Source organism: Ranitomeya variabilis, chromosome 1 (genome assembly GCF_051348905.1).
Source record: "Ranitomeya variabilis isolate aRanVar5 chromosome 1, aRanVar5.hap1, whole genome shotgun sequence".
NCBI classification, from domain to species: Eukaryota; Metazoa; Chordata; class Amphibia; order Anura; family Dendrobatidae; genus Ranitomeya; species Ranitomeya variabilis.
Genome location: NC_135232.1, coordinates 990,401,392 through 990,425,575, shown reverse-complemented (window position 1 = coordinate 990,425,575; position 24,184 = coordinate 990,401,392). Strand labels below are relative to the sequence as shown.

The 24,184-nt window shown below is 46.0% G+C and overlaps 1 long non-coding RNA gene across 1 annotated transcript in view; it reads left to right on the top strand.

Moving 5' to 3' along the window:
• LOC143782319 (uncharacterized) overlaps nucleotides 1-24,184 on the top strand; it is a 132,068-nt gene that overhangs the window by 89,005 nt on the left and 18,879 nt on the right. Inside the window, exon 2 of the long non-coding RNA XR_013216936.1 lies at nucleotides 15,411-15,511. This is a non-coding gene — a long non-coding RNA (uncharacterized LOC143782319). The remainder of the gene's footprint in view (nucleotides 1-15,410; nucleotides 15,512-24,184) is intronic.

The following is a 24,184-nucleotide window of genomic DNA, read 5'->3' as shown; positions in this document are numbered from 1 at the left end:
TGTTCCTATACTGAGGAGAGGGGGGATAGAGTTCAGATACTCAAAACAAAGGAAATAAGATGGATCTATACACTTGGGTCTTTACAACCCAGGGGTCTAAATGTAGACTTTAATCTACAATTTTGTACCCCGTGAAAGGTTTTGTACCCCTCAGGTTGGTGTGTATCATCAGTGTATATATTGTTTTTATTGATGTCAGATATAGTGTTGATAATGTTTTTATTTTATTCTTATAGGAAACTTTGGGACAGTCGGTGGCTGGATGAATTGAGACGATAGAGGAGTGGTATTTTAATACATTACGTAATAAATGGATTGAATATATATGTTGCCTTTTCCTCCTTTGCCTTCCGACTGCCTCATTGTATTATCAATTCAATATTTTTTTATTTTATTTTTTATTTTTTTGTTAAGAGTGGTTATGGGGCTTTCTTTATAATTTAATGTATATGAGTGATTGGTTTCTCCTTTTTATTAGTTTGCACTTTTTTGATGTTTAGTCACTTATATTGTATAGTTTATTTGTGATGCTTGGGAGATTTGTTTGGGTTTATAAGGTTTTTTTTTTTTCAATTTCTGTTGATGTGGATTTATCAATTATTTATATTTTCGGAGTGATCCTATTGGAATGTGGTCGGGCTGGGTGCTTGTGGGTTGCGCATGCGCGGTTCACTACTGTGACGTACACCTGCTTTGCTGGGGTTTTGTCTGGAGTGGGGCGCGCCTGCGCGTCTGCAGGGCAGCTCTGTCGTAATCTGCCATATGGATTACCTTAATGATCTGGCTTGGTTATGTTCATGTGAGGCGGCCGAGTGGTAGCGCGTGCGCGCTGTGTGGTGTGGGCGGGCCTCTACTGCGGTCACGTGGTGGGGGCTCGTCCGATGCCTCTGTGCACTGGCGCTCCCTTGGTGGGTCTCTGCTGAACTTGAGTGACCCGGCAGTAAACTCAGGTATCTGACGTGGGACATTGATACAAATAAAGGAGCCTTTGTATTGGATAGAATAGCAGGGCTATATGGTTTATGTGTAGTGATAGGATGTTAGATTTCTTGGCGCCGATATTTAGGATTGGACGTCACAGCACCTATGACGATGTGTGCACAAAGCGGCTGATTTGCTGGTGGTCCCTATGGAAACGATGATGCATGAAGTGGATTCGCTGACTATGAAAACAAAGGGGGAGATCTTTTGTTCTACATTTATTATTATGGTTATTTATGATTTATATATGCGAATGTTGATGGACAATACATATGTTTATATCTGATGTCTGTTATATGTTTTATTTCTGTAAATAGTTCTATGTGGGTGGTGCTTAGTAGTGATTGGTGCACTGTGTGGCATTCACACTATTTAAGACAGCCCAGTATGCTGTATTGTATGCTTGAAAAAGACCAAGTTATGGTCAAAACGTTGCTGTATCATGGCTAAATAAAGCACTGTTTGAAGATTTCTACACCCGAGTGGAGCGCTGTTCATTTGATGTTGGATGGTCTTGGAATATCCAGGAAGGTTCCCTGGACATGGAATGGGCGCCCCAGTAGAGTGAGTGCTGTCAGCCCCCTTTTTTTACTTTGTGGATTATCACCAACCATCACATTTTTTCCGGTGAGCCATGGCTCAAAGGCAGGCCTTTGCCCAACTGATCCAGACCCTCACTGATGAGCTTAAGAAGCTTCAGCAGTTGACGGAGATTTGGGCCTCGGCTCAGTTGCCGGCTCAAATGGAACCCAAAATATCTCTCCCTGGCCGTTTCTCTGGAGGGAGAGATAAGTTTATGGTTTTTCAGGAAGCCTGTAAATTATACTTCAGGCTCCGCCTTCGTTCATCAGGGAGGGAGAAACAGCATGTGGGGATTATAGTCTGCCTTCTCAAGGGTGATCCCCAATCAGTGGCGTATCTGGGGGGGCAGCAGGGGCATGTGCCCCGAGCGCATCAGGCAGGGGGGCGCAGTTGGGCCGCCTAATGTGGCGGTCCGCAGTGTCTCCCCCAGTGGCTGCATTCTGCCGCCCCCGGACTGGGAGTCAGCTGTTCTCTGTGCCGAAGGTCAAGCTGACAGCCGGCACAGAGAAACTGCAGAGCGCCAGTTCCCAACATGTGTGGAGGTGGAGGGGGCCCCTGCAGGATGGCTGCGGCGACCAGAGAGAGATCCCTGCAGCTCTGCTGCCTACAAGAGAAAATAGCAGCGGAGCTGCAGCAATCTGTCTTCCTGCTTCCTGCCCATGCTTCCTCTCACACAGACGCACCGCTGGATGATGTCATCATTCAGCGGCCAGCTGTGTCAGAGGAAGGCGATGCAGATGCTGCGGCAGAGCGCGAGGAAAGGTGAGAGGGTGTGTGTGTGTGGCACGCTGCAGGGAATGTGCAGAAAAGTACATGGTGTGTGTGTAGGTGGAGGAGAGGGCAATGATGGGGCTGACGGGGAGAGAGCAATGATGGGGATGGTTGTGGAGGAGAGGGCAATGATGGGGCTGATGGGGAGAGGGCAATGATGGGGATGGTGGGGGAGGAGACAGCAATGATGGGGCTGATGGGGAGAGGGCAGTGATGGGGCTGACAGGGAGAGCTGGTGGGGGAGGAGAGGGCAATGATGGGGCTGACGGGGAGAGAGCAATGATGGTGGTGGAGGAGGAAATGATGGAAGTGGTGGAATGGGCAAGGATGAGGATGGTGGGGGAGGAGAGGGCAATGATGGGGCTGATGGGGAGAGGGCAATGAAGGGGATGGTGAGAGAGAAGAGGGCAATGATGGGGCTGATGGGGAGAGGGCAATGATGGGGATGGTGGGAGAGGAGAGGGCAATGATGGAGCTGACGGGGAGACAGCAATGATGGGGATGGTGGGGGAGGAGGAAATTATGGAAGTTGTGGAATGGGCAAGGATGGGGATGGTGGAGGAGGAGGAAATGATGGAAGTGGTGGAATGAGCAAGGATGGGGATGGTGGGGGAGGAGGAAATGATGAAAGTGGTGGAATGGGCAAGGATGGGGATGGTGGGGGAGGCAATGATGGAGGTGGTGAAGAGAGCAATGATGGGGTGGGGTAGAGGACAATAATATGTGTGTGGACAATTTGAGTGGGGATAAGGGGATTTATTATGAGTGGGGTGAGATTTGAGGACACAAAATGAAGAGCAAAAGGGGAGATGGGGGGCATATATGAGGAAATAGTACAGGGGAATGGGGGGCATGTATGAGGAAACAATATGGGGGAATTGGGGGCATGTATGAGGAAACAATATGGGGGAATGAGGGCATGTATGAGGAAACAGTATTGGGAAATGGGGGCATGTATGAGGAAACAGTATGGGAGAATTGGGGGCATGTATGAGGAAACAGTATGGGGAATGGGGGGCATGTATAAGGAAACAGTACGGGGGAATGGGGGGCATGTATGAGGAAACAGTATGGGGGAACTGGGGGCATGTTTGAGGAAACAGTATGGGGGAATTGGGGGCATGTATGAGGAAACAGTATGGGGGAATTGGGGGCATGTTTGAGGAAACAGTATGGGGGAATTGGGGCATGTATGAGGAAACAGTATGAGGGAATGGGGGGCATGTATGAGGAAACAATATGGGAGAATGAGGGCACAGTATGAGGAGCGATGTGAAAAATGTATGTGGACAGAGTATGGGGAGTGAGGGTGATGGGATGTGTGCAGACACAGTATGGGGAGTTAGGTGAGCAGGTAGTATAGAAAATGAGGGGGTAAATATATGAGGAGACAGTATGGTGAACAGGGGGATGTGAGAGCAGACAGTATGAGGAGAGAGGGGAATAGTGTGAGGAGACAGTATGGGGGGACAAAAGTGAGTGGGCACAGAATAGAAACTGAATAGTGGGGGTGTAGCATGGAGGGACAGTGTGAGGGCACAGCCAGGAGGGGACAGTATACCAAGGAGGGGGAGTGTGATGATAGAGTACAGTATAAATACTGGGCCCTATAGGGGGAACACAGTATGAGAGGACAGTGTGAAGAGGGAGCCGGTATGGAAAGGAGAGGTCTGTATGAAGAGCATGCACCATAAGAGGGACAGTGTGGGGGTCATATTTTCTGAAGACAATATAGTGAGGGGCAATTTTTTATTCAGGAGCATTTTAATGACACTTGTATCTTTAAGGGCATCATGTGGAGATTTTCTGCAAAAGAGCGGAGAAGATGGAAGTCTGCAGAGATGGCTTTGGATGAGAAAACTCATCATGGGGGCTGGACAAGATGAAGAAAAGAAGAACGACTCCAGAGACGACGTCATCTATAAGGTACCTCGATGTAAATGTTATGTGTGATGCTATCTAACGCTCATGTTTTTATTTATGTTAGGAGCTTTAAAGGGGATGTCCAGGTTTGTAATGAGTCTGCAGTTATTCTTTGTGACTGCGGACTTCTGACTTCTCACAGTGCGCACTGCACGCTGTCAGGATTCTCTCATGCTGGCGATTTAGATACATGCGGTCACATGCTGACTAGACATGTGTGGCCACACTCAATGAAAATGAACTGAGTGAGGCCGGGCACGTCTAGTCGGAATGTTGCCAGAGGTATACAAATCGCATACTTGTGCTGACATGATTGGCAAGGGGGAATCCTAAAAGTGTGCAGTGCATTAGTTGTGAGTACTCAGAAGCTGCGATGTCAGGATTCAGCTCTGCAGGTTCCAGTAGTCGTCACATGGACACTTCACTCACATGCGACTTTCATACTTGTGGTCCTGTGACAACGAGCTTCTCTTCCTGCTTCTCTCAGTTTTTCACTGATCATTGAGAGCATTAGGGAGAGGAGCTCGTGGGTACATGATTAAGTGTGAAAATCGCATATGTCCTTGGGGGGGCGCGCCAAAATGAATTCTTGCCCCGGGTGCCAGAAACCTAGATACACCACTGTCCCCAATCCTGGGCCTTCTTCCTGCTGACCGATTCACCATCTTTACGGTTGGTGGACAAGTTGTTTGCGGCAATGGCGCTGGTGTATGGGGATCGTTTTTATTGTGGGCAGACTCGTCGAGGTATCCTGGCAGGGGCAGGGGGAAGGACTCGCATAGGGTGTTAGGGGACTGCAGGGACAGGCTCAGGTTTGAGCTCAGGTGGTGACCATTCCCCATTCCCTACGGGTAGGGCCTTCCTCTCACCTATACCATCCCTTTTTTATGTGTATTGTGCCGTTAGCTGACTGACCATCCATTGGGTCGAGTCACCCCATGACAGAAAGGTTGCAAAGCACTCATCAGTAAACTAAATTGTTTTGGAATTATTCTTTATTTATGTCTGGGTCCGCTACAACTGTTTCTACTTGTGTGAGCACTGATAAGGTATGGCTGAATATGAAAAGTAAGTTAATTCAGAACTGCAAACCTTTGGATAATACTACACCTTGAGGTTCACGGGACTCCAGAGGCACTAGCAGCTACTATACTTTGTAATGGTATTTTGGCAGATTAATTTGTCTGGCTGAAACCTTCCTTATTATGCCTTTGTATCATCCTCAAATCTCTTCACAGTACAATGATCATGCTAAAGTTTATGTGAAATATCTAACGTTTTCAATGTCCAATGCATTGCACTATTTGATGCTTTTTAGGCAGCAGAGAGATCCTTTTTAAGTAGTTTCCTTTAATTATGCTCACCTGGCAAACTATTTATCACAGGTGTTTGAGATTGATTTCAGTGACCCAAAGAGCTCTGAGACACAGTAGCATCCAGGAATATATTTGAAATACAAAAAAAAAATAATCTTTATGACACTTAAAAGCAATTTGCATAATAATTTGGAATGTGATGTAATTTCCTATGTCATAATAGAGCACATTTATCAGTATATGTTTGCTCCCATTATACAAACTATTAATAAGACATATAAATCAAAATCAGATAAATTATTGTATGTTTACATTCAAGGTTAAAAGGTCTACAGTATTTATATTCCAAAAACCTGTCAAATACATTCTTACAGGGGTGAGCAATTCATTTACTCAGGGAGCCACATGAGAGGCCATGACTGTTGTGGAGGGCTGAACAAATAGGGTGAAATTAATTCTGCTTAATATTAATATTAGCATATTAAATAATTAATTAAAATGCAATTATTTTATATTAATATTACCATATATACTCGAGTTCAAGCCAACCCGAGTATAAGCCAAGGCACCTACTTTTGCCACGGAAAACTGGGTAAGCTTATTGACTCGAGTATAAGCCGGGTATGTATTGTACCCTCATCCCTGTCCTGCTATGCATGGCTCCCCCTTCCCTGTCATTGTATGCATGCCTCCCCCTTCCCTGTCCTGGTATGACTGCCTCCCCAACCCTGTCCCTGTCTGCATGCCTCCCTCTTCCCTGTCCTGGTATGAATGCCTCCCCATCCCTTCCCCCATGCCTCCCCATTACTTCCCTCTATGCATGCCTCCCTCGTTCAGTCCCTGTATGCATGCCTCCCCCGTTCAGTCCCTGTATGCATGCCTCTCCCGTTCAGTCCCTGTATGCATGCCTCTCCCGTTCAGTCCCTGTATGAATGCCTCCCCCTCCCTGTCCTGGTATGAATGCCTCCCCCGTTCTGACCCTGTATGCATGCTTCCCAGTTCTGTCCCTGTATGCATGCCTCCTTATTCCCTATCCCTGTGTGCATGTTTCCTATTGAAAAAAAAACCAAAACATCATACTCACCTACCTGCACGCCCTTGGTGCAGGCACTGCATCCCGTTCCGGTCGCCAGCGCCTGCCTGCAACTCTTCCTGTGCTCCCCTATAGGAGTGGAGACACGTCCATATTCATCACTTTAATGAGCGGTGCCACGTGACCGCTGAGCACAGGAAGAGCTGCAGACAGGCGCCGACGGCCGGAATGAGATGCAGTGCTAGCACCAAGGGCGCTCAGGTAGGTGAGTAAGATGTGTGTGCCGGCTCCTGGCACCCGCTGCTCCGGCGCCCCCCTCCCCCGCCGGCTTTCTGTACCGTGACTCGTGTATAAGCCAATGGGTCGCTTTCAGCACACAAAAAACGTGCTGAAAAACTCTGCATATACACGAGTATATACGGTAATTGTGTCACTTAATACTGAACAGAATTAAGTATGCTGGCATCTCCCTTTATGTTTCAGCCCACATACAGCCCATACATACAGTAATAGCCTAAACATAGCCCCTCTAAATACAGCATGAGCCCCCTACATAGACCCCTGTATACAGTGTGAACACCCACATAGCCTCTCTGTATACAGTGCGAAAATATGCAGCTCCCTGGAACTTTTCAACCTCTTCCCACATATCATGCTTCAAACATAAAGTTTGGTGAAGAATCAGCAACAAGTGGAACACAAATGTGAAGTTGAATGAAATTTATTGGTTATTTTAAATTTTGTGGGAAATTCAAAAAATGAAAAGTGGGGCGTGCAATATTATTCGGCCCCTTTAACTTAATACTTTGTTGCACCACCTTTTGCTGCGATTACAGCTGCAAGTTGCTTGGGGTATGTCTCTATCAGTTTTTTTACATCGAGAGAGTGAAATTCTTGCCCATTCTTCCTTGGCAAACAGCTCGAGCTCAGTGAGGTTTGGTGGAAATCATTTATGAACAGCAGTTTTCAGCTCTTTCCACAGATTCTCGATTGGATTGAGGTCTGGACTTTGACTTGGCCATTATAACACCTGGATACATTTATTTGTGAACCATTCCATTGTAGATTTTGCTTTATGTTTGGGATCATTGTCTTGTTGGAAGACAAATCTCCGTCCCCGTCTCAAGTCTTTTGCAGACTCCAACAGGTTTTCTTCAAGAATGGTCCTGTATTTGGCTCCATCCATCTTCCCATCAATTTTATCCATCTTTCTTGTCCCTGCTGAAGAAAAGCAGGCCCAAACCATGATGTTGCCACCACCATGTTTGACAGTGGGGATGGTGTGTTCAGGGTGATGAGCTGTGTTGCCTTTACGCCAAACATATCGCTTGGCATTGTTGCCAAAAAGTTCGATTTTGGTTTCATCTGACCAGAGCACCTTCTTCCACATGTTTGCTGTGTCTCCCAGGTGGCTTGTTGCAAACTTTAAGCAACACTTTTTATGGATATCTTTGATAAATGGCTTTCTTCTTGCCACTCTTCCATTAAGACCAGATTTGTGCAGTGTACAACTGATTGTTGTCCTATGGACAGACTGTCCCACCTCAGCTGTAGATCTCTGCAGTTCATCCAGAGTGATCATGCGCCTCTTGGCTGCATCTCTGATCAGTCTTCTCCTTGTTTGAGATGAAAGTTTAGAGAGACGGCCGGGTCTTGGTAGATTTGCAGTGGTATGATACTCCTTCCATTTCAATATGATCGCTTGCACAGTACTCCTTGGAATGTTTAAAGTTTTGGAAATCATTTTGTATCCAAATCTGGCTTTAAACTTCTCCACAACAGTATCACGGACCTGTTGTTGTGTTCCTTGGTCTTCATGATGCTCTCTGTGCTACAAGCAGAACCCTGAGACTATCACAGAGCAGGTGCATTTATACAGTGACTTGATTACGCACAGGTGGATTATATTTATCATCAATAGGCATTTAGGACAACATTGGATATTTCAGACATCCAAAATGAACTTCTGGAGTGAGTTTGCTGCACTGAAAGTAAAGTGGCCGAATAATATTTCACACCCCACTTTTCAGTTTTTTATTTTCCAAAAAAATTTAAAATAACCAATAAATTTTGTTCAATTTGTTGTTGATTCTTCACCAAATTTACATTTGGTATCTTTAAGTTTGAAGCATGATATGTGGGAAAAAGTTGAAAAGTTCAAGGGAGCCGAATACTTTTGCAAGGCACTGTACAGTATGAGAACCCCATGTAACCCCTATATACAACATAAGACTGAAATAACCATGTATATGCAGTATATGACCCTAGGTAGCCTCTCTATATACAATATGAGCCCTCACATAGCCTTTTGTATACAGTATGAGCCCCCGCATAGCCTCTCTATATACAGTATGATCCCACATAGCCTCTCTATATACAATGTAAGCAGCCACATAGCCTATCTATATATAATATGAACCCTTACATAGCCCCAGTATACAGTATTAGCCCACATATAGCCTCATATAAACAGTATGCCCCCCACAAAGCTTGAAAAATACAGTATGAGAGCCCATGTAGCCTCATATACAGTATGGGCCCCACTTAGCCTCCTATATACAGTATGAGCCTCCATACAGCGTCGGACTGGAGCACCTTGGGCCCACCAGAGAAAATCATTCTTGAGGCCCACTATGTCGCTACATAGAAATAAATTCAAGACCATCAATTGTGTAGTAAAACACACTAATATCAGGGCATAATATAAGGTAGTACACATCTTAATTATGTAGCAGGGGTTGGGGTAGCCCCCCTCATAGAATATAATGTAGCCCCCCCATAGAATATAATGCAGCCTCCTTCATGGAATATAATGCAGCGCCCTCATAGGGTATAATACAGCACCCCAAAAAATATAATGCAACACCCTCATAAGGTATAATGCAGCCCCCCATAGAATATAATGTAGCCCCTGAGAGTATAATGCAACCCCCTCATAAGGCAGCCCCCCATAGAATATACTGTAGCCCCTCCTAGGGCATAATGCAGCTCCCCTCATATAGTATTATGTAGCCCCTCAGAGAATAATGCAGCCCCCCACAGAATTATATTGTACCCCCCTCATAGGGTATAATGCAGCCCCCCTGAAAGGGTATAATGTAGCCCCCTCCACCATCATCATTGTTCTCTCCCTCCACCATTGTACTCATTACCACTTCCATCGTTGCCTCCTCCCCACCACCATTGTCCTTTCCACCACTACCATCTTTGTCCTTTACACCACAACCATCATTGCCTCCCCCACCACCACCATAATCATTGCCTCCCCCACCACCATCATTGCTTCCACACCACCATCATCATCATTGCCTCCCCCACCACCATCATCATTGCTTCCTCCACCACCACCATTGCTCCCACCACCATCATCAACATCATTGCCCCCACCACCATCATCATTGCCTCCAGCACCATCATCATTGCCCTGACCACCATCATCATTGCCTCTAGCACCATCATCATTGCCCCCACCACCATCATCATTGCCTCCAGCACCATCATCATTGCCCACACCACCATCATCATTGCCTCCAGCACCATCATCATTGCCCCCACCACCATCATCATTGCCTCCAGCACCATCATCATTGCCCCACCACCATCATCATTGCCTCCAGCACCATCATCATCATTGCCCCCACCACCATCATCATCATCATTGCCTCACCACCATCATTATTGCCCCCACCACCATCATCATTGCCTCCAGCACATCATCATTGCCTCCAGCACTATCATCATTGCCCCCACCACCATCATCATTGCCTCCAGCACCATCATCATCATTGCCTCCCCCACACACAGAGCTGCACAAACAGAGGTAGGGACACACACGCAGGCAGGCAGAGATGCACACACAGCCGCACACACACAGGCACACACAGCACCCACTCACCTCCCTGCACGTTCCCAGTAGCCGCAGCACATCCCGGCAACTTTCTCTCTGAAACAGCCACACTGAATGATGATGTTATCCACCCACACTGAGTCAGACAGGAATTGACGGGCATGAAGGAGGACGGCATGGATCCCTGCAGCTCCGCTCTGGTCCCAAGCTGCAGGGATCACAATCAAGGATCGCCGCCCTTTAGGGTCCAACCTCCGGGGCCCCCCATTCAGCAGCACCGGCGGGCAGTGTTAGCCTCAGCCTGCGGCTAACGCTGCCCGCCATTAAAGTAAAATGGTATTCACGCCTCTCCATGCCCATGGGGGCGTGGGGAAGCGTGAATATTAATTTCTCTTTAGCAGCGGGGACAGGCTCCTGTCTATCTGCTGCTCTCTGGCACCAGGAGGGCCCCCTTGACTCAGGGGCCCCATAGCAGCTGGGTGTGCCGCTATTTGCGACACTCCACTGGTTGGGGGACCCCTGGAGCAGTGGGGGCCCTAGGCAGCTGCTGGCCAATATGCCAGCAGGTGTCAGTGCCTGGGCCCACTGGATAATCCTCCGGTTCTCCAGTGGGCCAGTCCGACCTTGCCCCCATATATCTCATATACAGTATGAGCCCCCACATAGCCTTCCCTATATATAGTATGAACCCCACATAACCCATATATACAGTATGAACCCCCACATAGCCTCCCCTTCATTGATCTGTGGAAGTCGTGGTCCTGACCAGCCAATACCATCGGCTACATTCAGCCTGCCCAGCACCAGGCCCACAGAACACCAACATCAACACCCAGCCAGGACGCACATAATTTTCCTGCAAAGTGTCACAGCATGATGGGACAGCAGCTCAGTCATGACTACTGCTTTGCAGCACTTGCATAGGGGCCCTTTTCTGTCTGTGTCATCCACTGTTCAGAAGGATTATCCAATAATCTTACGCGCACAGTGCTTGTTGCATTTTAAATGGGCCTAATTCTTTCTTACTGTGGGAGATAAGCAACAACTCGTGTTTAGCAGCTGTTTTTGCTCCTATTTGTATTAAAATAAGCATGAATGCTAGGCACAGAATGTCACTCTACTTATTCAGTAAAACAAAGAGGTAAACTTGAAGTCTTCTATGTCAACTGGAAACTCTCTCCCCAATAATAGTAATAGGGGTTCCACAGCAATAGATGGAAAATTAAATAATTCTTAAAGGGAACCTGTCAGCCCCCCCCAGGCGTTTGAAACTAAAAGAGCCACCTTGTGCAGCAGTAATGTGCACATGTTCAGGTTTTTTCGCATTTTTTTCACATTTTTTTCGCAATGAAAACGCTATAAAAACTAATTAAAAATGCATACATTATGCATCCTATAATTTAGAATGCATTCTGCACGTTTTGTGCACATAGTGCGTTTTTTTCCGCGAAAAAAACGCATCGCGGTAAAAAAAAGCAGCATGTTCATTAATTTTGCGGAGTTTCCGTGTTTTTCCCACAATTCTATGCATTTGGAAAAACAACGCACATAAAACGCCTCAAAAACGCATGCGGATTTCTGGCAGAAATGTCCGGTTTTTGTCAGGAAAATTTCTGCTAGAAATCCTGACATGTGCACATAGCCTTACTGCTGCACAAGGTGGCTCTTTTAGTTTAAAATGCCTGGGGGGGGGGGGGTGTGACAGGTTCCCTTTAAGCGTGTTCCCAAAATTAATTTTAGTACTAACATCAATACATTATGTGCTGTTCCGTTAGGATGATTTCCGGGACTTAAGGTACCTTCACACTAAGCGACTTTGCAGCGAGAACGACGACGATCCGTGACGTTGCAGCGTCCTGGACAGCGATCTCGTTGTGTTTGACACGCAGCAGCGATCTGGATCCCACTGTGATATCGCTGGTCGGAGCTAGAAGTCCAGAACTTTATTTTGTCGCTTGATCACCCGCTGTCATCACGGTATCGGCGTGTGTGACGCCGATACAGCGATGTGTTCACTTGTAACCAGGGTAAACATCGGGTTACTAAGTGCAGGGCCGCGCTTAGTAACACAATATTTACCCTGGTTACCATTGTAAAAGTAAAAAAAAAAACACTACATACTCACCTTCTGATGTCTGTCACGTCCCCCGGCGTCCACAGGGTTACGCGCTGCTGCCGAGAACTTCCTGCACTGACTGTGTCAGCGCCGGCCGTAAAGCAGAGCACAGCGGTGACGTCACCGCTGTGCTCTGCTTTTGCCGGCGCTGACACATTCAGTGCAGGAAGCTCTGAGCAGCAGCGCGTAACCCTGTGGACGCCGGGGGACGTGACAGACATCAGAAGGTGAGTATGTAGTGTTTTTTTTTTACTTTTACAATGGTAACCAGGGTAAATATCGGGTTACTAAGCGCGGCCCTGCGCTTAGTAACCCGATATTTACCCTGGTTACCCGGGTGCTGCAGAGGGAATTCGGCATCGTTGAAGACAGTTTCAACGATGCCGAAGTCGTTCCCCTGATTGTTGGTCGCTGGAGAGAGCTGTCTGTGTGACAGCTCCCCAGCGACCTAAACAGCGACGCTGCAGCGATCGGCTCGTTGTCTATATCGCTGCAGCATCGCTGAGTGTGACGGTACCTCTAGGTAATGCTTCTATAGTTTCTATGTGTTGTACAGTATTTACTTGCTGTGCATAATCTATTGTCGCATGTGCTCTGCTGCCACCTAATGGCCTTTTCTGTATGGCAGCACGTAATTCATTGATTCTTATGGTGTGCCTTCCACTTCCAGTTCAAGGGTCATGCCTTCTTCTTCCTCCTGGCAGCCATTTAATTTTCTAGTTTCACTTGCTGTGAGAAGGAAAGATATAATATTCCAAATATTATTGCTGTGAGAAGACACTCTTGAACCGGGCTCGGGAAGGCATCAGTTTTTTGACCACTTTGTTGTTTACACCTGCCCTTCTGGAGAAGTTACTGTATTGCCATCATATGCTGTATGTCCAGACTTCCCAAAATAAACAAGTCTGGATTGCACAATCCCTGGTATGCATCATCTCTCAGGACGCTGAACAGCATTGGTCCTGTCTGCTCTGCATTGAGGAAAAGGAAGGTAGGAATCTCTCACAGCCCCTATTAATCAACTACACCTCCATTTGCCTCATGTGGGGACAGAACACCTTACAAAAACAGTCAAGGTTGTGTAGCTCTAAGATAATGTGAATACAGCATGGTCCTCTCTTTTTTTCTGTATTTACATGAGTGCAACACAGTAGTCATGTCACAGCCTATCACGTTTTTTTACATGCATTTTGCTACATATTTTGCCCTATTCAATCATATCGGTGAAATCTGCAGCAACTATTGATATGCTGCAGATTTGATTCTGCTGCAAATCTGCAAGGAAAAAATAATGTGCATGAGATTTCAGAAATCTTCACTTTGCTGGTTCTTTAGGCTGCTTATTTTCTGCACTAAAAGCACAGCAAAATGGAATATACGGTATGTATATAGCTTTAAAGGGAAATGTATACAAAGAAATTACCACTCAAGAATTACAAGTGACAAGAGTCCTGTGATCTGTAGAGGAAATTACCATTATATGATGTACATAAATGTTAAATTTTAATACTCAGTAATACTTACTAGCAGAGATGAGAGAGCACTAAAATGCTCGGGTGCTCGTTGTTCGAACCGAGCAATTCCTAATACTCACATGCTCGTTTCGAATAACGAGAATAATGGGAGTCAATGCGAAATCCAAGCATTTTTCCGGCAGTCCCTATAAAGAGGTTTGGGGGGCAGTGAAAATGTTCGAATTGATGGGAAAAGTGCTGAATGGAAGGAGAACAACATGGGGAAGACCCCTGGAAGCATCTCTGACTCTGAGATGGTGCTGAGAACAATGGTGTCACAATTTTACTCCACTTTAAGAAGTGACAATAAAATATTTCAAACCGACGAGAAATTGCATTTTACAGGAAAAAAATGTTAGGAAACATAAACATAAAGAAAGGCCTCATACAAATTCTGTTCTGGTGCCAAACCGGTCATGCTGAAGGATGTTGCAGGCAGCAGATCACTCTCCATGGCGTCTCCAGACTCCGTCACGTATTTCACATGTGCTCAGTGTGAACCCGCTTTCATCTGTGAAGAGCACAGGGCGCCAGTGGTGAATTTGCCAATCCTGGTGTTCTGTGGCAAATGCCAAGCATCCTGCACAGTGTTGGGCTGTGAGCACAACCCCCATCTGTGGACGTCGGGCACTCAGACCATCCTCATGGAGTCGGTTTCTAACCATTTGTGCAGACACACGCACATTGGTAGCCTGCTAGAGGTCATTTTGCAGGGCTCTGGAAGTGCTCCTCCTGTTCCTCCTTGCACAAAGGCTGAGTTAGTGGTCCTGCTGCTGGGTTGTTTCCCTCCTACGGCCCCTCCAAGTGTCCTGGTGTACTGGCCTGTCTCCTGGTAATGCCTCTTGACACTACACTGAAAATATGCTGACAGACACAGCAAACCTTCTTACAACAGCTTGCATTGATGTGCCATCCTGTATGAGCTGCACTACCTGAGCCACTTGTGTGGGTTGTAGAGTCCGTCCCATGCTACCATGAGTGTGAAAGCACAATCAACATTCAAAAGTGACCAAAACATCAGCCAGAAAGCATTGGTACTGAGATGTGGTCTGTGGTCCCCACCTGCAGAACCACTCCTTTACTGAGTGTGTCTTGATAATTGCCAATAATTTCCATCTGTTGTCTATTCCATTTGCACAACAGCATGTGAAATTGATTGTCAAACAGTGTTGTTTTCTAAGTGGATAGTTTGATTTCACAGAAGAATGATTTACTTGGAGTTATATTCTGTTGTTTAAGTGTTCCCTTTATTCTTTTCAGCAGTGTATTTTACATGTCTTTCCTTTTTCACTGTGTTGTGCAGTTACCAATTGGTTTATCTTAATAGGAGTGGTCTAGAAGGAGACAAAAAAAGATGTGGGTGCACGCTATTGTATTGGAACGAAGTGAGAAGGCGCACATCAATGTCTTATGCAGGTATTTAAGGAGGTAAGTTAACCGTATATAAAGATACTTTCAAATGTAAAATATGTCCCAGAAAAAAAAATATTTTAATTGATTTTTGTGAACTGTCAGCTGCTCCAGTATTAGCTGGGCAATATCGAAGTTGCGCAGTTGTGGACTTGTTATTAGTGATGAGCAAGCACTAAAATGCTCGGGTGCTCGTTGCTCGGGTCGAACAGATTGGTATACTCGGGTACTCGGCCAGAACAATGAGCCCAATGTAAGTCTATAGAGGACCCGAGTATTTTTACCGCGATTCCCACCGGGGGTCCTTTTAAGGTCTAAAAACATCTGAAAATAATGAAAACACTGCTCCAATGACACAGGGACATCCTGGGGATCGCCCCTAGAAGCATTCCTGACTCCTAGTTCACAGCAGTAAACTTTTTTTTCCGAGATTCATGCCATTTTTCACGGTGCAACAAATAACACACTAAAACAAAACCAAAACGGATTTTGCTGGGAAATATGTCAAGGTACATCCTTTGCAGGTTAATGACTTACCTGTAAGGACAAATAATTAACCCCAGAAAGAAAATTTCCTCCCCCACTTAGGCTTAGTTCATACGCAGCGTTTTTGAAGCGTTTTTCAACTTTAACATTGCTTTCAACCACTACAAATGCATTCACTGGGAAATGTCATTGTAACATTTAACAACCCTAGCTGGCCATGTGGTATGTGACACATAAGGCCTCTTTCACACTAGCGTCGTGCACTGCACGTCGCTATGCATCGTTTTGCAGAAAAAACGCATCCTGCAAAAGTGCTTGCAGGATGCGTTTTTCTCCATAGACTTTTATTAGCGACGCATTGCCACACGTCGCAACCATCGTGCGATGGTTGCGTCGTGTTGCGTCTGACCGTCACCACCAAAAAACGTTGCTTGCAACGTTTTTTGGTGCGTCGTCTGCAGCATTTCCGACTGCGCATGGGCGGCCGGAACTCCGCCCCCGCCTCCCCGCACCTCACAATGGGGCAGCGGATGTGTTGGAAAACTGCATCCGCTGCCCTGTTGTGCGGCGCTTTCACAGCTAGCGTCGGTGTGCCGCAATGTCGCATAGCGACGTGCAGTGCACGACGCTAGTGTGAAAGTAGCCTAAGCAGACCCATCTTGTTTCATTTATGAAGGAAGGACTCTTAAAGTCACAGACCCTATTTCTACTGGTGCATCAGGCGGCATTAATCTTCTTAAAGGGCCATTATTAAACAGTGGGTCTCCTAAGCTGTTGTAGCCTATGCTGTGAGTGGATGGGCTGTCAAGAATTACAACGCACCACAATAACCCTTTCATAAGATGTCCAGGGGGGACTCCTGAAAAAGTGTTGCATTGAATTCAAGGCCTGCCCTGCTACCAATTCATATGCACCCTAATAAGCCTTTGAACCCACATACTGGATGGGCCCATGAAAATCCACTCGTATTTTTTAATGGTATGATGGTTCCCTCTTTGCAGAATTATTTACAGGAGAATTTGGCAATTTTATTTGCCATGTTTTTAACACTAAGGTTCAGATACGGCTTTAAATAAGGCTAATACTTGCAATACAATGCAATTTTATTGCAAACTACAAAATTGAAGGAATAGTATGATTGAATAGTGTGAGTGCGTGCACTTCGGTATATGTTAACATACAAAGGTTAATAAGTACATATAAGGATTAAATACATGTAGTTATTATGTATATATAAAAATTAACTACATTCAGTATACTTACATCATCCACAAGAGGCTTTTAAACATCATCCGTCTGGAATGTCAGAGAAGCAACACCAAGACAGAGAACCCCTGGTAGATTAAAAAACACTTCATGGGCGTCCCCAATTATGCAGGTATCAGCACACTGTACATGTACAGGTACCCCAGTTTTGGCATCTGTCTTAATTATGTTTCTCTGGTCTTATATAGTGATTTACACTATGTAGTAACTCTAGTTTCACCCAGACCTTCAAGTGGCCACTTTTCAAGGTTGGATGAAACGAGATTCCATAAACTCCTAGAAAATAAAAGCCACAAGGATTTAGATCAAACCACCACAGGCAGAGTTTCAATAAACCTTAATGTTTTACAATGACAAACAGCAAACATATACAGGCTTAGAACTGTTTGTGAAGTGAATAAACAAACATTTCTCAAGATTGTGTCACTATGAGCATTGTCTGTCACATCTGTAAATCTTTCCAAGAAATGCAGCTAGGTGATTGTCTGAATGCATTCGGTATACAGCATTTTAATCTGGATTCCAAATCGCCATTTGTATGTTAGCCATTTGTACATTTTAGGCAGCCAAAGTTATCGCTCTCAAGGAGAGAAACTAATATAGTCGACAAAGAAATACTTGTAATGAACTACTGAGCCTAACTAACAGCATTGCTTTATCAAATTTATATGAAGTGCATTGTGTCCAATGTGAGCAACCAGGCAACACAAAAATGAGCTTTTCAAGTGAGCTCTTTAAGGTACACAAATGTTATAAAGTGTTTGCCAACAAGAATGTGGTTTCTTCAATGGGGGGGTACCTTTTTTTAAAAAAATGTACTATTGCCATCACAGCCCCCCTTGCTCAAAATTCTTTGGCCTATAAAAGTACAGAACACAATCACCCAGGTCATGTAATCGGAGATAAGGAAGAGACATTGCAGGAAACAGAGTTAAGAAGTAGGCCCAATGTAGGGGTGTGGGTCTCTGAGACTTGTAATGGAGGGCATGAGCTGGCAAACAATTCCGCAATGTGGGGTCCTTTTTTAATAAATAAAATAGTGCCATCACAGCCCCCTTGCCCAAAATTCACCATACGGAGCATGTTCACCCAGGTGATCTTGTGGCAGTTAAAGGACACATTTCAGGAGACAGAGTTAAGAAGTAGGCCCAATGTCATGTAATGCCCAATTCCCCAATGTGGGGTCCTTTTTTTTACTAAATAAAATAGTGCAAGCACAGCCCTCTTGCACAAAATGCACTGGCCTATAACAGTACAAAGCACGTTCACCCTGGTCATCTAGTGGTTCTGGATGATGAGGATGAGGCTAAGGAGGGGGATAACAACAAACAGACCAAATCTGGAAGTGTATACCCATGTGTGGCTGTGAAGAGGTGCATGAGAATACACTTCTCCAAAAGAGAGAATGTATTTGAGGTTATGTTTTGCTGTTTTCACTTGGTGGTGTACAGAAGCGTTTCCCAATCCTGCCCTTGTTAATTTTTATAAGAGTCAGCCTGTCAGCATTTTCAGTTGACAGGATGATGCACTTATCTGTTATAATTCCATCAAAGGCACTAAAAACCCACTCTGACAGAACGCTAGTAGCAGGGCAGGCCAGGACCTCTAATGCATAGAGAGCCAGTTCATGCCACGTGTCCAACTTGGATACCCAATAATTAAAAGGCACAGAGGAATCACGGAGGATGTTTGTACGATCTGCAAGGTACTCCCTCACCATCTTCCCAAACATTGCACTTCTTGTGACAGCACCCCTTGCCTCTGTGCCATCACGATGGGAGGGTCTGAGAAAACTGTCCCCGAAGTATCCCATTGTTCCCCTGCCTAAGCTGGACGGTACTTCTGTCTCTCTCGCTTGGACTCCTTGGTTGTACAACAAACTCTGACATCTGCTGCCAGTGTTCTCACATGGGAATTTTCTAAGTAATTCTGCTACAAGGGCCCTCTGGTACTGCAACATTTTTTTACACCTCTATGCCTCTGGAGGAAGAGATTGAAAGTTCTCCTTGTAGCGTAGGTCTAGAAGTGTTACCAACCAGTAATGAGTGTCACCTAAAATTTTTATAATGTGAGGGTCACGTGAAACGCAGCACAACATAAAGTCAGCCATGAATGCCAGACTGCTAACAGGCAAGACTTCTGTGTCCTCACCAACAGGACGACTGACCATGCTGTCCTCCTCCTCCTCCTCATCCTCCTCCTCCCTGTCTTAAAGCCATCCCCCGCTGAACAGACTGTATGACAGCTGTTTTTGTAGTACCGTCTATGAAAGTAGCTCCTGTTCTTCCCCCTCCTCCTCCTTCTCATTGGCTATCAATCAACGTTGAGAAGACATGAGGCTGGGCTGAGTGTAATCCCCCTGTATGGTTCCTTGCTCCATGTCCTTGTGCTCTGCCTGCAATGCATCCTCTTTAATTGTGAGCAGAGAGGTTTTCAGAATTCTGAGAATCGGGATGGTGACGCTTATTATGGCATCATCGCCGCTCAACATCTTGGTGCAGTCCTCAAAGTTTTGGAGGATGGTACATATGTTGGACATAATAATAATAATAATAATAATAATCTTTATTTATATAGTGCCAACATATTCCATAGCGCTTTACAGTTTAACAGCTTCAAACACAACAGTCATAAGTAACAGTGTTAACAATACAATAATTAAAGCAACACAAGACGACCCTGCTCGTGAGAGCTTACAATCTACAATGAGGTAAGGGAGATACAAAGTACAGGTGTGTATTTACAATGATGTATTTACAATGATGGACCAGCCATCTTCAGGGATTGGGGGATAGATGGAAGTAGTGAATGGGCTACACACAAACAAAATAACTGATTAAGGAACATGATAGGCCGCTCTGAACAAATGTGTTTTGCGGGATCGCCTAAAACTATGCAAATTGTGGATGGTCCTAATTTCTTGGGGTAGAGCATTCCAGAGGATTGGCGCAGCACGGGAGAAGTCTTGGAGTCGGGAGTGGGAGGTACGGATTAGTGCAGAGTTTAGTCGAAAGTCATTTGCAGAGCGCCGAGGTCGGTTAGGCCGATAGACTGAAATGAGGGAGGAGATGTAAGGGGGAGCCGCACTGTGAAGAGCTTTATGGGTGAGAACAAGTACTTTGAATTGTATCCTGTAATGAATGGGCAGCCAGTGTAATGACTGCCGAAGAGCAGACGCGTTTGAGTAACGATTAGCTAGATAGATGACCCTGGCTGCTGCATTAAGGATAGACTGGAGAGGGGAAAGTCGAGTGAGGGGGAGGCCAATTAATAGAGAGTTGCAGTAGTCCAGGCGGGAGTGGATCAGGGCGACAGTGAGGGTTTTTGTTGTTTCTATAGTGAGAAAGGGCGGATTCTAGAGATGTTCTTTAGGTGTAATCGGCATGATCGGGCAAGTGATTGTATATGGGATGTGAAGGAGAGATCGGAGTCAAACATAACACCCAGACAGCGTGCCTGCTGCCGGGGTATTATTATGGTGCCACCCACGGAGAGGGAAACATCAGGTTTAGGGAGGTTAGTAGATGGTGGGAGCAGAAGAAGTTCAGTTTTGGAGAGGTTGAGTTTCAGATAGAGAGCGGACATGATATTGGAGACTGCGGACTGACAGTCAGTGGTGTTCTGTAGTACAGCAGGAGTAAGGCCAGGGGATGACGAGGAATAGTTGTGTGTCGTCGGCATAAAGATGGTACTGAAAGCCAAATCTGCTGATGGTCTGTCCAATTGGTTTTAGTAGCATTACGGTAATGGTGACTTCTGATTGCAGGATTGCAGCCTTATTTGTACCACTCGGTACTAGGCAACAACATTACTAGCATGGTAGGGTAGTGTATATGGGTTGTTTTTCCGATCTGTTTGTTACAATATTCACTCAATTTGGTGCCACTTACATCTTTTTGGCTCATCTGTATGACACACTTGTGGCTACCAATTTTTAAAGTATTTTAGGTATTGTAGGGATTATATCCCCTGTTGTTGTTCTTTTTTTCTTTAATAAAGATTATTATACGATTTTGTTCTTATACGCAATTTTTTTATATGATTATATCCAATTGGGACCATGTAGAGGGAGAAGAGAAGGGGGCCAAGGACTGAGCCCTGGGGTACCCCGACAGTGAGAGGAAGAGGAGATGAATTGGAGCCAGAGAACAGAACACTGAAGGAGCGGTCAGAAAGATAGGAGGAGAACCAGGAGAGAGCAGTGTCCTTATTGCCAAGTGACAGGAGCCTAGAGAGTAGGAGAGGGTGGTCAACAGTGTCGAAAGCTGCAGAAAGATCGAGAAGAATGAGCAGAGAGTGGTCACCGTTATATTTTGCTGTCAGAAGGTCATTGGTCACTTTGATGAGTGCAGTTTCTGTCGAGTTTAGGGGGCGGAAGCCGGACTGTGAAGGGTCTAGGAGGGAGTGAATGGAGAGGTAACGGATAAGGCAGGAGTAGACTAGGCGCTCCAAGAGTTTAGAGATGAAGGGGAGATTGGAGACCGGTCTGTAGTTGTTTGTGCAGGATGGGTCGAGGGTGGGTTTCTTTAGTAACGGGGTAATGATAGAGTGTTTGAAGGAGGATGGGAAAATGCCTGAGGAGAGTGAGAGATTAAAGATTGTAGTTAGGTGAGTAGTGACAACTGGAGAGAGAGACTGGAGGAGATGTGAGGGAATGGGGTCGGTAGTGCATGTAGTCAGACGAGAAGAAAAGAGGAGCCTGGAGACTTCTTCTTCTGTGATGGGTTCAAATGCGGAGAGTGAGCCAGGGGAGATGCAGGGAGGGATGGGAGTCACTGAACTTGGTGATTGGGAATGGATTTCCTGACGGATATTGTCTATTTTCTCTATAAAGTGGGAGGCCAGGTCATCAGCACAAATGTCTGTGATAGGGGCTTGAGCTTTTGGCCTGAGGAGGGAGTGAAAGGTGTCAAAAAGTTTCTTGGGGTTGTTGGATAGTGAGGAGATAAGAGTGGTGAAGTAGGTCTGTTTGACGATGTGAAGGGCAGAGTTATAGGTTTTTAACATAAATTTGAAGTGTATGAAGTCTTCTGGTGTGCGAGTTTTCCTCCATAAGCGTTCAGCACTCCTAGAGCATCGCTGGAGAAATCGGGTTTGCGATGTGAGCCAGGGCTGTTTTACTCTGTGTTTGGAGGTTCTGAGGGATGTAGGGCCAGCATTCCTTAGCGTGGGGAGGATGTATAACATCCCAAGGTCCAACTGGGTCCCGACTTCCACTATGTTAACCCAGTGTGCCGTCAGTGAGATGTACCATCCCTGCCCACAAACACTTGTCCATATGTCTGTAGTTAGGTAGACTTTCCCTGTAACAGCATTGTTGAGGGCACGGGTAATGTTGTGCTACACATGCTGGTGTAATGACGATACGGCACACCAGGAGAAATAGTGGCGACTGGGGACCAAGTACCTTGGGAAGGCCGCTGCCATCAGGTTGCAGAAAGCTTCCATCTCAACGACCCTAAAAGGCAACAAGTAGAAGATAAAAATTAGAATTTAGGACTGTGGCCTGTGGAGTATTGGCTGGGTATTTCTGCTTGTGTTCCAAAGACTGGGTTATACACAACTGAAGGCTGTGCTGGGTCAAGGACGTGGACGGGCTTGATGATGGTGCTGCTTGACTGTGGGCCACAACAAGTGCAGGGCTAGAGGCATCTTCACATGCACGGTGTACTGGGGATTGGCTTCTACGCAAAACAGTGGAAGAAGCAGTGGTGTGACCTGCAGACAGTGGTTCTGGAGCCTGGAGTTTGGCCCACAAAGTCAGGTGCTTTGCTGCCATGTGTGTGATCATACTGGTGGTGGTCAGGCAGGTTGTTTTGCTACCCCTGCTGATTCGGGCATGGCAGGTGCTGCAAATGACCTGTTTGCGGTTATCAGCAGAGTCTTAAAAAATAAACAGGCTCGGGAAGATCTAACAGATGGAATGGCTACTTCCCTCATGTTGGTGTTATGGGGAACAGATGCACACCTTCTGTCTGTGGCCACCGCACTGCTTCTTCCTGCCTGTTGGGGTGATAAGCCTCCTTCCCCATGTGTGCTGCTGCCCTCACTCTGCATGTCCTACTGCCAGGTTGGGTCAGTCACATAGTCATCTGTCATGAATCCCCAATGGCTAGGGATAGCACAGGACAAGCAAAGTATAACAAATATCGGACGAGCTCTAGGGTGATGGAACCTGGGCTGACCGCTGCCCTACGCCTGACAAACGCAACTAGAGATAGCCAGGGAGCGTTCCTACGTTGGTTCTAGACGCCACGCACCAGCCTAAGAGCTAACTAGTACTGCAGAGAAAACAAGACCTCACTTGCCTCCAGAGGAATTAACCCCAAAGGTATAGTTGCCCCCCACATGTATTGACGGTGAAATGAGAGGAAGGCACACACATAGAGATGATGTATATAGCTTTAGCAAATAGAGGCCCGCTGAAAACTAGAAAGCAGAATGATACAAAAGGGGACTGAGCGGTCAGCAAAAAACCCTAATCAAAAAGAAACCATCCTGAGATTACAAGAACCCATGTGCCAACTCATGGCACATGGGGAGAACCTCAGTCCACTAGAGCAACCAGCTAGCATAGAGACATTCTAAGCAAGCTGGACCAAAAACCAAACAACTGAAAATCAGCACTTAGCTTATCCTGAAAGATCTGGGAGCAGGTAGGCAGGAACCAAACAGAGCACATCTGAACACATTGATAGCCGGCAAGGGAAATGACAGAAAGGCCAGGTAAAATAGGAAACACCCAGCCTCTGATGGACAGGTGGAAACCAAAGGCCGCAACCCACCAAAGTCACCCAGTACCAGCAGTAACCACCAGAGGGAGCCCACCAACAGAATCCACAACAGTACCCCCCCCTTGAGGAGGGGTCACCGAACCCTCACGAGAACCCCCAGGGCGATCAGGGTGAGCTCTATGGAAGGCGCGGACCAAATCAGTCG